The sequence below is a fragment of the Hemiscyllium ocellatum genome, unplaced genomic scaffold (assembly GCF_020745735.1).
Source record: "Hemiscyllium ocellatum isolate sHemOce1 unplaced genomic scaffold, sHemOce1.pat.X.cur. scaffold_3016_pat_ctg1, whole genome shotgun sequence".
Classification (NCBI taxonomy): Eukaryota; Metazoa; Chordata; class Chondrichthyes; order Orectolobiformes; family Hemiscylliidae; genus Hemiscyllium; species Hemiscyllium ocellatum.
Genome location: NW_026868280.1, coordinates 17,189 through 29,558, shown reverse-complemented (window position 1 = coordinate 29,558; position 12,370 = coordinate 17,189).

The following is a 12,370-nucleotide window of genomic DNA, read 5'->3' as shown; positions in this document are numbered from 1 at the left end:
TTCTTTCTCTGAGCCCTGACGCATTGGGCTGGACTTTCATTTGTTTTTGTTCAAGATGCACCAAGTGTTTTTGAGCATTTTTACCTTACTCATTCTGACTCCATTACAAAAAGGCAAGGCTCACTGGGAGCACCCAGGGATATTGTTAGGGTGAGAATTGCAGGGGTTTGACCGAGTTACACTAAAGGAATGACAGGATGTTTCCAAGCCAGAGCAGTGGGTGGCTTGGAGGGTAACGGTAATCCAATGTATGTCCTACCCTTATCCTTCCAGATGGTCATGGGTTTGGAAGGTTCTGTCTCAGAGTTTCTGGTAACTTTCTGCAGTGCACCTTGTAGACAATACACACTGCTGCATTTGAGTCTCGGTGGTGGTTGGAGTGGATGCTTGTGGATGTGGTGACATATAAGTGGGCTTATCTGTCCTGGACGGCGTCCTGTATCTTGAGTGCTGGTAAAGCTGCACCCATCCAGGCAAGTGGGCAGTATTCCAACACACTCCTGACTTCTGCCTTGTAGATGGTGGAAAGGCTTTTGGGAGTCAGGAAATGAGTTACCCATTGCAGTTTTCCGTGACTCAGATCTGCTCTTGTAGCCATTGTGTTTATGTGGCAAGTTCAGCTGAATCTTTGGTCAATGCTAATCCCAAGGATGTTGACAGTGGGAGATTCAGTGATGGTAACACCATGAAATGTCAAGTGGCAGACTCTTATTGGAGATACTCATTGCCTGGTATTTGTGTGGCACAACTATTACTTGTCAACACAAACCTGATATTGACACATTCTTGTTGCATTTAAAGTATCAGAGAAGTTGTGAATGGTGCTGAACATTATGCATCATTGGCAAACATCCTCACTTCTGACCTTCTGATGGAGGGAAGGTCATTGATGAAGCAGCTGAAGATGGTTAGGCCAAGGAGACTACACCACACTAATGTCCTGAAGCTCAGATGATGGACCTCCAAAAACCAGAAACATTTTTTTGTGCAAGGATGACTCCGAACAGTGGAAGGTGGCCCCAATCCTCAAACACTCTCATTTTGCTCGGGCTCCTTGATGACACACTCAAAACAATGTGGGCTTGATGTCAAGGGCAGTCATTCCCAACCCCCTCATGGAAGTCAGATCTTTTGTCCATATTGTCCAGGAGATGCCAGTGTTTTAACTGGATGGGCTTGACTCAGGAAGTGGCAAACAGAGGGGCACAAGCTTTTAGCACGATTACTAGAAAGTTCTCAGGCCTTAGCACTGTCCAGTGCCTCCAGCCATTTCTTGTGGAGTTTTCATGTGGAATAAATCCAATTGGCTGAAGTCTAGTATCAGTATTGCTGTGAATCACTGGAGGAGGCCAGGATGGGTCACTCACTTGGCACTTTGAAGATTGCTACAAATGCTTCAGCCTTATCTTTTGCACTGATATATTGGGCTCTTCCATCATTGAAGACAGGGATAGTTCTGGAGTCACCTCTTCCATGACTGAGTGTGGCAGGACTGTATAAATTAGATCTGACTGTTGGTTGTGGAATCACTGAGCTATCATTTGCTCCTCATGCTCTTTGGCACGCAAGTCCGCCTGTTTGATTGCTTCTCCAGACCGACACCTCAGTTATTGGTGTGCCTGTTGTTGCTCCTGGCATGCCGTCCTGCACACTCTATTGAACCTGGAGTAATCCCCTGGCTGAATGGTAATCCTTGAGTGAGGGAGCTGTCACACTCTAAGGTTACAGATGTGCTGGAGTGCAATTTTGCTGCTGTTGATGGCCCACAGTGTCCCATGGATGTGCAGGCAGGAGTTGCTAGATCTGTTCAAACTCTATCCCTTTTGACATGGTGATAGTGCCCCACAACATGGTGGAGGAGACCTTTTGTCAGGAAACAAACACGCACACACACACACTCATACACACACTCATACACACACTCTCATAAACTAAACATTGATCTTTGGGTGGGGGGATGCCCCATAAAACAGTTTCAATGGTCCCCTGTACACAAGACCTGCTGAGATGCTTTTTGTGCTGATCAGAATGGTGCTCCTTGGTCTTCCTGCTCCTGGTCAGTTATATCTGCAATAAAAAAAATTAAAAATGTCTGCAATAAACAGAAATCAGAGCAGCTCAGAATTATAATTTTTGTTTGAGGGGAATTACATGAAAGGGGAACATTTCCCCCAACAATTGTACATTTATTTTATTCATTGATAGGATGGGTGTATTACTGGTAGAAAGTGAGGACTGCAGATGCTGGAGATCAGAGCTGAAAAATGTGTTGCTGGAAAAGCACAGCAGGTCAGGCAGCATCCAAGGAGCAGGAGAATCGATGTATCGTGCATAAGCCCTTCTACTGGCCAGGCCAGCATTTATTGCCCATCCCTAGTTGCCCAGAGAGCAACCAAAACCCAACCATACTGTGGTGGGTCTGGGGTCAGGTATAGGCCGGTCCCTGTAATGATGGCATTTTCTGTCCATAAGGACATGACTGACCCAGATGGATATTTCCTGACAAGCGGTGATGGGTTTGTAGTCACAATTAGACTCTTAATTACAAAATGTTTTGTATTTAAATTCTACCAACCCTTATGGTATAATTCAAATCCAGACCACCAGAACATTACCTGGTTCGCTTCATTAACTGTCCAGCAATTTATCATGATGCTCTCACATCCCCTTTTCCCTCATTCTCTTCCTGACCGGGATAAATTCACTGGGAGAGACAAACTATTGACTGACGGTCAGGTACCACCCAATAGGAACGTGGAGAATCTGTTTGTTTTCTGTTTGGTGCATAAAAGCAACACCCCAATGAAGCTGGGCAGGTTGGCAGACCAGTGGCAGAGCATTGGAGGGAGGAGGTGAGGTTTGAAAGTCGTGGGATCAAACCCCCATGATCTGACTGGACAGCATTAGAGATACCAGGAACAAGGAAATGGGTTACAACCTCTGTTTTCTTATTCCGTGGGGCCAACAGTCCATGTCCGATAACATGGCCCCGGAACTTGACTTGAGCTTTTCCGAATTCACTCTTAGCCAGGTTAATTACAGGGTCAGTCTCCAAATGTCAGTCAAATAATTCCAATCAATAAATGTTCCTTCCATGTGTAATTAAATATCACAAGGTCATCAATGTATACCGCAAAATTCAGTTATTCAGAAATGATTTATTGGTTAGTCTTTGAAATGTGGCAGGAGCATTTTTCATCACAATTGCCATGCCTTTAAATTGGTATTGTCCAATTGGTCGGGGAAAGTCAGGACTGCAGATGCTGGAGGTCAGTGTCAAAAAGTGTGGTACTGGAAAAGCACAGCGGTCAGACAGCATCTAAGGAGCAGGAGAGTCGGAGATTCGAGCATAAGCTGAATACTTCCCAGTTTATTCTCAAATATCGCTCCATGCGATAGTAATAACTCTCTCAGGTCATTTAAATTTTCCTCTGGAAGTTAACTCAATAGTTTATCCCAAATTTTGAGATCTTCCTCATTATCCAAATTAATTTGAGAGATGTCCAATTCAGAATCCTCTGAACTTGCTTCTTCACTCTGTGTTGTAACCAGTAACACCTTCTCCTTTTGCTTTCATTGCATATTGAAATACCTTGTGCGCATAATCACCTGATACATTCTGTGAAATTTATTTTCTAACTGGAACCCTTATCAAATAATTCACCTCACTCAATCTCCTTTTGATTTGTTAAGATCCACTAAACCTTGCTTTTAAAGGTTCACCTCTCACTGGAAAAACGCTGACACTATCTCTTTGAGTAAAATTGCAACTTTTTGGTTTTCTTGTCTCCTTCCTGTTTCATCACATGCTGTGCTATTTTAACTGCTGTTGAGCCTACTCTCTTGCTTTATTTAACTGTTCACTAAAACTTTGACACATAGATACAGTCTGCCGTTAAGTGAGAATTGGGCAACATGATCTCTGATAAGGCATGACAAGAGATGGCAAAGAAAACTGCAGATGGATATGGGTTCAAGATTGAGACATGGAGCAACATGTGAGGGCCTTTGGATCAGCGGCGGGAGTACGTGAGGGATGGCACACAGGCACAGCATCAGAAACAAATTCTGATGAAACAGACTCACTCCCAAATATGGTTAACATTGAAGACCATATGACACAGGAACCGAAGTGGGCCATTCATCCCATCAGGGTCTCGCAGGTACAGTGCTGCTGTGACAGAGGGGTTGGGAGCATATGAAATGGGAACCATTCACAAACAGGAAACTCCAAACAGAGATGTGACTGTCACTCCTTTTACCAGGATATGAATATCATTGTCCTTTCTCTGTGGAAATAAATGCTTTTCTTTCTGTCTGAGAGAAAAGATGTCAGGTGTTGGTGTGACTGTATGTGTTCCAAGATATTCACAATCCTGAGTAGACCATCCTGGAGTATGTGGTCATTCTGTGTACCCCACCTGCAGAAGGATGACCTGTACTGGGCTGAGTCGGAGTACAGAGCAGGTTTATTGAAATGGTAGTTTGTCTCCATGTGTTAAAAGATCAGAACAGGTTAAAGAGAGAAAAAGAGCTTCATTGTGGTACAGAAAAAGACCATTCAGCCCATCAAGTCCAAATGGACTATCTGCCACATTATCCCATGTGTCCCATTCACTGCTCTATCCCCAAAGCCCTGCAAATTTATTTCCCTCAGTTTCTGGTCTCATTTTTTTCATCAATAATTGATCATCTTCAACCAACCGAATAGGCAGCATGTTCTGCACATTTCCAGTTAATGCATCAACAGAACCACTTGCCCATCTACATTTTCTCAAACTTTTAAACCTGATCCTAATTCATGTACCATCACCTACTGGACAGAGTTCCTTTTTTTTTTGTCTGCCTTATCTCGATCTGTTATAATCTTGTACAGCTCTATCGAAATGATCCTCAACCTGGATTCTTCAAGGAAAATAGCCATTTCTCCAAAACAATCCTCTGACTATATTTTCTGCGTCTCTGAGCCATTCTGGTACAAGTGCGCTCCACCCCTCAGGAGCTCTCACATCCTTCCTGACCAGAACTCTGGTGATTAGAATTGGATGCAACACTTGACTGTCTCATAACCAGAGCTGAATCAAAGGTTAGCATCTTCTCCATGAGATTGTTCTCATTAACAATAATAATAAAGCCCAAGATCCCATATATGGTGCTTTCTGATTATGTCCTGTCACCTTTAAAGATAGGTGCACATTAACCTCCTGCTCCCTCTGTCCTTGCATACTCTCGACATCTGTGTCATTCAAATATACACTCCCTCTCTGCATCGCTTCTCTCAAAATGCATCAACTCACTGTGTTTGAAAGAAGAGACATATTCAATTCAAAATGCTAACTCTGGCTGTACAATTTCCTTTCCACTCAGGTTTCCTGGGTTAATTATAAGAAATAAAACTCCATGGGCTCACCACTTCCTGGGTGAAGAAATCCCCATGGGCATCTGTAGAGTGAATGCAGAGTTAATGTTGTGTGTCTAATCCAGTTATGTCTTCTGAAGAACGGTCACTGGACTCCAAACATTAAGTCTGCTTTCTCTCCACTGATGTTGCCAGACCCATTGAGTTTCGCCAGCAGTTTCTGTTTTTGTTTCTGATTTCCAGAATCCACAGTTCTTTGCCATTATTTGGATTCGCTGTGGTGAGTGTTTGTCTTTCAGATTGGAGGGAAGTGTGCTGTCCTGTTAAAACAATTCTCTTTTTGAACGATGTGTATGACCTGGACTTAGGTATACAGGACAGAATTTTAATACTTGCAGAGACACAATGAAAAGAAAACATTCAATGATCCTCAAAATTACCGAATCATTCCTAACGAGACATGACAAAAACAGATCTTGATCAACAAGAGTATAATTTTAAGAAAAATGAATAATTCATTATGAAGAACAGAACTTAGCAAAGCACAGATAAACTATAAGACAATATAACTGATATATACTATTGTTATGAAGTTGAAGGTGTGTACTGTACCTTTAAGAGAGAGAGTCTGCTGTTCTCAACAGACAGTTTACAAGCACCTGTGTATATAACTAGACAGCAGTCCCAGAGTTACTGGAAAATTGAAAATATGTAACATTTGGCTCTGAAATGGATACCTAAGTTTTGGTTGCTGTTTTGACAACAAAATTCCAATTTAACCCATCAGTTTAAATTATGCCCCAACGTACTAAAACCCAGTCATGTTTGAATTTATTGTTTTGCCAACATTGAGCCAGTGAGACAATCTGATATTAGGGTATAAAAATGCAGGCATTTTGAAAATTGGAGGGAGAGCAACTACTATCGAGATAGATTTAAGAAACTAGGAAACACTCTCTATCAAAGGTAGCTTTCCATGTGAAACATACTCCCAATGAAAGAAATTAGATGACCCAGGGAATTCAGCAGCTGGAAGTGTAATGGCACAGAAGTAGACAGCGGCTGTATGGTTTTGAAATTAAATTGATGTAATTTTCATAAATGTCTTATTGGAACAGTATATTGTTATGGAGTTGGAGGCAGGGAATAAGCAGTTGAGAGATGGGGGTCTTAGAGTTGGGAATAGTTGTTGTTTAATGTTCACTTTAGAGTTAAACAATAAATTGATGTTATTTTTTTCAAATAGTTGAATTTGGGAGTTCTCTGTCATATATATTTGAACAGATTAAGAGGCGAGGTGAGCTTTTCTGGATGTTTGGTTTCATTAACAGATTGGTTCACCACCGTGTCATAACACAATCTAAGCCAAATCTTCTCTGGTCATAAACATCCAATCAAACATCTCTCTCACAAATGCCTGCGCACGCATACACACACACACACACACACACACACACACACACACACACACACACACACACACACACACACACACACACACACACACACACCTGAGGGATAAATTGAGAAAGGAAATGCAAGAATTGTAATGTTCATCTGGATGCCAGGCTTTCATGAAACCTTTGGATAATGGGTTGTATGACAGGCGCATAGGACTGTCCATCTGGCTTGAATTCCAAAGTCCCTGGGCAATGTCAGCAGCTTCTGCAGACCTCGAGACACTTTTATTTATTTCTCACAGACTGGGACTCTTTTCTCAGAACAAGACAGTAACTGGAGAATCACAAGAGAGACAGAGAGACAGAGAGAGAGAGAGAGACGAGAGAGAGAGAGACAGAGAGAGAGAGAGACAGAAAGAGGGAGAAAGAGAGAGAGAGAGCAAAATAAAAACAAATTAGCCCCAGTGGGAGGCTTAGAAAACAAATTGCTAACCCCCACCCCATCCTGCCACCCCCAATACAACTCCCAACCCGTCCCTGACTCACACCATACCCCACCCCTAATGCATCCACCCCAATGTGTCCACTCAACCAGATTCCACCCCAGCCACCCCATTCTGCAACCTGTCCCCTCTAAACGGCCCCTCCAACCCAGCCCCCAACCCATCCCTTCCCCACCCACCCCATCCCCCAACCCGATACCCTGACTCCAAACTTATTCCCCCCGCCCACCCCAACCTGTGCCACACACCGCACACCCTGTCCCACATACCCAACTCATCCCCCACTCCATCACCCACCACCACAACCATTTCCCCACCCCATCCCCCACCACCAAAAACACCCCCACACCCTAAACTGTACCTCACTCCCCAACCTATGCCCCATCTTCACAACACCCCCCACCCCTCCACCCCATACCTGGTTCCCCCTGTCCAAAATCCAGTGAGAGTCAGCTCACTCTGGTTCTAACCTTTACTTTCAACATTCTCTGTGTGTGGCACGTCAGCAAACGGTCCTCCAATGATGAACCAATTCAACACACAGCCAGCTGCCAGTTCCAAGGCAGAGCAACATTTCAGTTCATCCACAGTGTCTTTCCAGCTGGAATTCACCAGCTGTTCGCTGCTTCAAGGATGCTGACAGCTGTCCCTCCAGCTGATGTGGAAAGGCTGCCTCAGTGTTGATGGGATTATCAAGGATCACATGGTCAAGGAATCATTTCAAAAATGACCAAAAGGCTTCCCTCAATAATCCAACATTGATGTAAATGCATGGGAGACCCTCATTCAAATGAAAGCGAGTTGAAGGAAACTCCTGTGTGAAGGGACACAATTGTTTGTGAACACCCATCAGCAGACGAAGCATGGAAAAGGAACCACAGAATGGACTTTTAATGATCTCCAGACCAAGGACCAATCTCACCTGTGGGGAAACACCTGTCAAATATGTGGTTGGAGATGTGGCTCCAGGATCATGCTCATCAGTCACACATGGACCCACAGACCCCATGGCCAGTGGCACGGAATTTCCTCAGTGGATGATCCCACTCATCAGTGAGTAATGACGATGACAATGAATTAACCTGCTATGTCTTTCCAAGCCAGATTCCAACAACATTTGTTCCCTTTTTGTTTTCTCATCTTTTGTAAATGATGAACTGAGAGCACGGATCAGTCCTTGGAGCTACGATGTTGTGTCCATTATGGAGACTTGGATACCACAGGGGCAGGAATGGTTGTTGGACATTCTGGGGTTTGAATGTTTTAAAAGGAACAGGGAGAGAGGTAAAAGGGGTGGGGGGGTGGGAGGTGGGAAGTGGCATTGCTAATCAGGGATAGTATCACAGCTGCAGAAAGGGAGGTCATCCAGGAGGGTTTGCCTCCAGAGTCAGTGTGGGTAGAAGTCAGAAACAGGAAAGGAGCAGTTACTTCATTAGGAGTTTTCTATAGACCCCCCCAATAGCAATAGAGACATGGAGGAGCAGATTGGGAGGCAGATTTTATAAAGGTGCAGAAGTAACAGGGTTGTTGTCATGGGTGACGTTAACTTCCCTAATATTAATTGGAATCTCCTTACTGCAAATAGTTTGAATGGAGCAGGATTTGTCAGGTGTGTCCAGGAAGGATTCAGACTCAATATGTAGATAAGCCGACTAGAAGGGAGGCCATATTCCATTTGGTTCTTGGCAATGAACCCGGTCAGGTGTTAGATCTCGCGGTGGGATAGCATTTCAGTGATAATGATCACAACTGCCTGACCTTAACTGTAATCAGGTAGCAGATGGTAGAGAAAGTATTTAATTGGGGGAGGGGGAATTACAATGCTATCAGGCAGGAACTGTGGAGCACAATTTGGGAACAGATATACTCAGGGAAATGCACGACCGAAATGTGGGGGTTATTCAGGGAGCACTTGCTGATAGTGCTGGACAGTATTGTCCTGCTGAGGCAAGGAAGGGATGGTAGGATGAATGAACCTTGGATATCAAGGGATGTAGAACATCTAGTCAAGAGGAAGAAGGAAGCTTACTTCAGGTAGAGGAAGCAAGGATCAGGCAGGGCTCTGAAGGGTGACAAGGTAGCCAGCAAGGAACTGAGAAATGGAGTGAGAAGAGATGGAAGGGGGCATGATAAAACCTTGGTGGGTAGGATTAAGGAAAACACCAAGGGACATTCTACACTTATGTGAGGAACAAGAGGATGGCCCGAGTGAGGATAGGGCTGTTCAGGGATAGTGGAGGGAATTTGTCCTTGGAGTTGGAGGAGGTAAGAGAGATCATTAATGAATGTTTTGCTTCAGTATTCAATAGAAAGAGGATCCTTGCCGTTTGTGAGGACAGTGTGAAGCAGGCTGATATACTTGAACAGATTGATGTTAAGAAGGAGGATGTGCTGGAAATTTTTTTAAAAATGTGAGGATGGATAAATCCACTCGGCCAGAGAGGATGTACCCAAGGTTACTACGGGAAGCGAGGGAACAGATTGCTGTGCCTTTGGCGATAATCTTTGTGTCCTCACTGTCCACTGGATTTGTATCAAATCAGTGGAGGGTGTCAAATGTTATTGCCTTGTTCAAGAAAGAAAATATGGATAATGCTGGGAATTACAGACCAGTCAGTATTATATGGTGAGACAGGATTTATGATTACTTGGAAAATCATAGCTCATAGTACAGTGGCTCAGTAGTTAGCACAGCTGCCTCACAGCACCAGGAACCTGAGTTCAATTCCCACCTCGGGTGACTGTCTGTGTGGAGTTTGCACAATCTCCCTGTGTCTGCGTGAGTTTCCTCCGGGTGGTCTGGTTTCCTCCCACAATCCAAAGATGTGCAAGTTAGGTGAATTGGCCATTCTAAATTGCCCATAGTGTTAGGTGCATTAGTCAAGGGTAAATATAGGGTTGGGGAATGGGACTGGGTGGGTTACTCTTCGGAAGGTTGGTGGGGACTTGTTGGGCTAAAGGTCGTGTTTCCATACTGTAGGAATCTAATTGAATCGTGATTTGTGTGGGGCGGGTCACGTTTCACGAGTCTTGTTTAATTCTTTGTGGGTGTAACAAAACACATTGATGAAGGTACAGCGGTGGATGTGGTGCACATAGATTTTAGCAAGGCGCTTGATGAAGCTCCACATGATAGGATCATTCAGAAAGTAAGGAGGCATGGGATTCAGGGATATTTGGCTGTGTGGATATAGAATTGGATGGCCCAAAGAAGACAGGAAGTGCTAGTTGATGGAAAGTATCCAGCCTGGAGCTCGGTGATCAATGGTGTCCTGCAGGAATCTGTTCTGGGACTTTTGCTCTTTGTGATTTTTATAAATGACTTGGAAGAGGAAATGCAAGGGTGGGTTAGTAAGTTTGCTGCTGACATGAAGGTTAGTGGCGTTGTGGATGGTGTGGAGGGCTGTTGTAGGTTGCAATGGGACACTGACTGGATGCAGAGCCCAGCTGAGAAGTGGCAGATGGAGTTCAACCTGTAAAAGTGTGAAGTGATTCATTTTAGAAGGTCAAATTTGAACACAGATTACAGGGTTAAAGGCAGGATTCTTGGCAGTATGGATGAGCAGGGGCATCTTGGTGTCCACATCCATAGATGTGTAAAAGTTGGTACCCAAGTTGACAGAATTGTTAAGAAGGCAGATAAAGTGAGGACTGGTGTATTGTTATGAAGCTATGGATATACTGTACCTTTAAGAGAGTTAAAAGCTAGTAGTCACAGCACTGAGTGTTCTCAGTAAGATACAACATAACATGTGGTCCAGCTATTGGGGTAGCTAGGGTTTGAATTAGATTTGAATTAGGCCAAATTATACCCAAACAAAACAAACTCCAATCCAGTTTGAATTTCGTATATTGACATTCTGAAAAGCCAATGATACAATCTGATGCTTTGACGTGAAAAGACCAGGGAAAATTGAACAGTTTAGAGGAGAACTGCCAAGCCAATGACATCTGCAAACTGCCCAGAGAACAGCTTTCTTCAAGAAACCTTTATCAATCCGTAACCTGTGGAGCAGAATCCCCCTGTGTTGATGCTTCACACTCTCTCTGTTACAGTGTCTGAAATGGATGGTGATTGGTCAGTTTGAGTACAGCCAGTACCTGGAGCAGACGCTTGCTGGACCTGATTTGTCTTGGGAATACTGGATGGCCCTGGATCATTCCTGAAAAACACACAAGGAACATAAGTATTCAGAGGAAGCTAATGGCATCATCCCAGTAACAAGAATCCTATCTTTTTGCTTATTCCCTCACAGGTCATGGGTCTGGCTGGCTGCTCCTAGCTGTCCATGAGAAGGTGGTGGGGAACTGTTGCTGGATCAAAACCCTGTAGTTCCCTCCCTTCTGTGGCTCGACCTATTACACACGGACTGCAGTGTTTCATAAAGGCAGCTGACCATCAACTTCTCAAGGGCAACTAAGGATAAATGTTGACCCAACAAGAGATGCTCACATCTAGAAATTAAATTTAAAAGATTTTCAAATCACCCATGTCAGCCTTGAAAAAGTGGTCACCATAAACAGCCTTGCCTTGCCTACCAAGGTGTAGTCAGCAGGTGTAACACAGAGAGGGCTGTGCAGACACTGTCAGGAACCACAGTGACAGATCATTCCAGGCAGCTCTGGATCAGCTCGGAGCAACTAGTCACAGGGCAGGGAGGGAGGGTGTTGGAGATGAGGGGAAAGTTCCTGCAGGGGCCTCCCATCTGCTGCAAATTTGTAGGAAGTTACAAGGCTTGGAAATCTTGGAAAGTGGAGGATGATGCGCAAATCACATCCACACCCAATGGAAATTCAGCTGCTTGGAGAGCAAAAGAGGAAGTAATAGGTTTCACAAAAACTTCCATTTTATACTCAGCACTTACTGCAAATGATAACATTTCAATTATTTCCTTCATAAAACATTAATTACAAATCAAAGTATGCATGGTAATAAAAATGAGCAATAGTTTAGTTTTCCACGGAGGTGAATTGCAGGTTAATTTGGGGAAGGGAGATCACAGGTGAATCTGGAGCTAGAGATTTGCCTACAGCTGGAAATTAACAAATTCTGTTGAGAATTTATCAACCTGTCATGGTTTATGGAGATCACTTTCCCACTCTGAGTG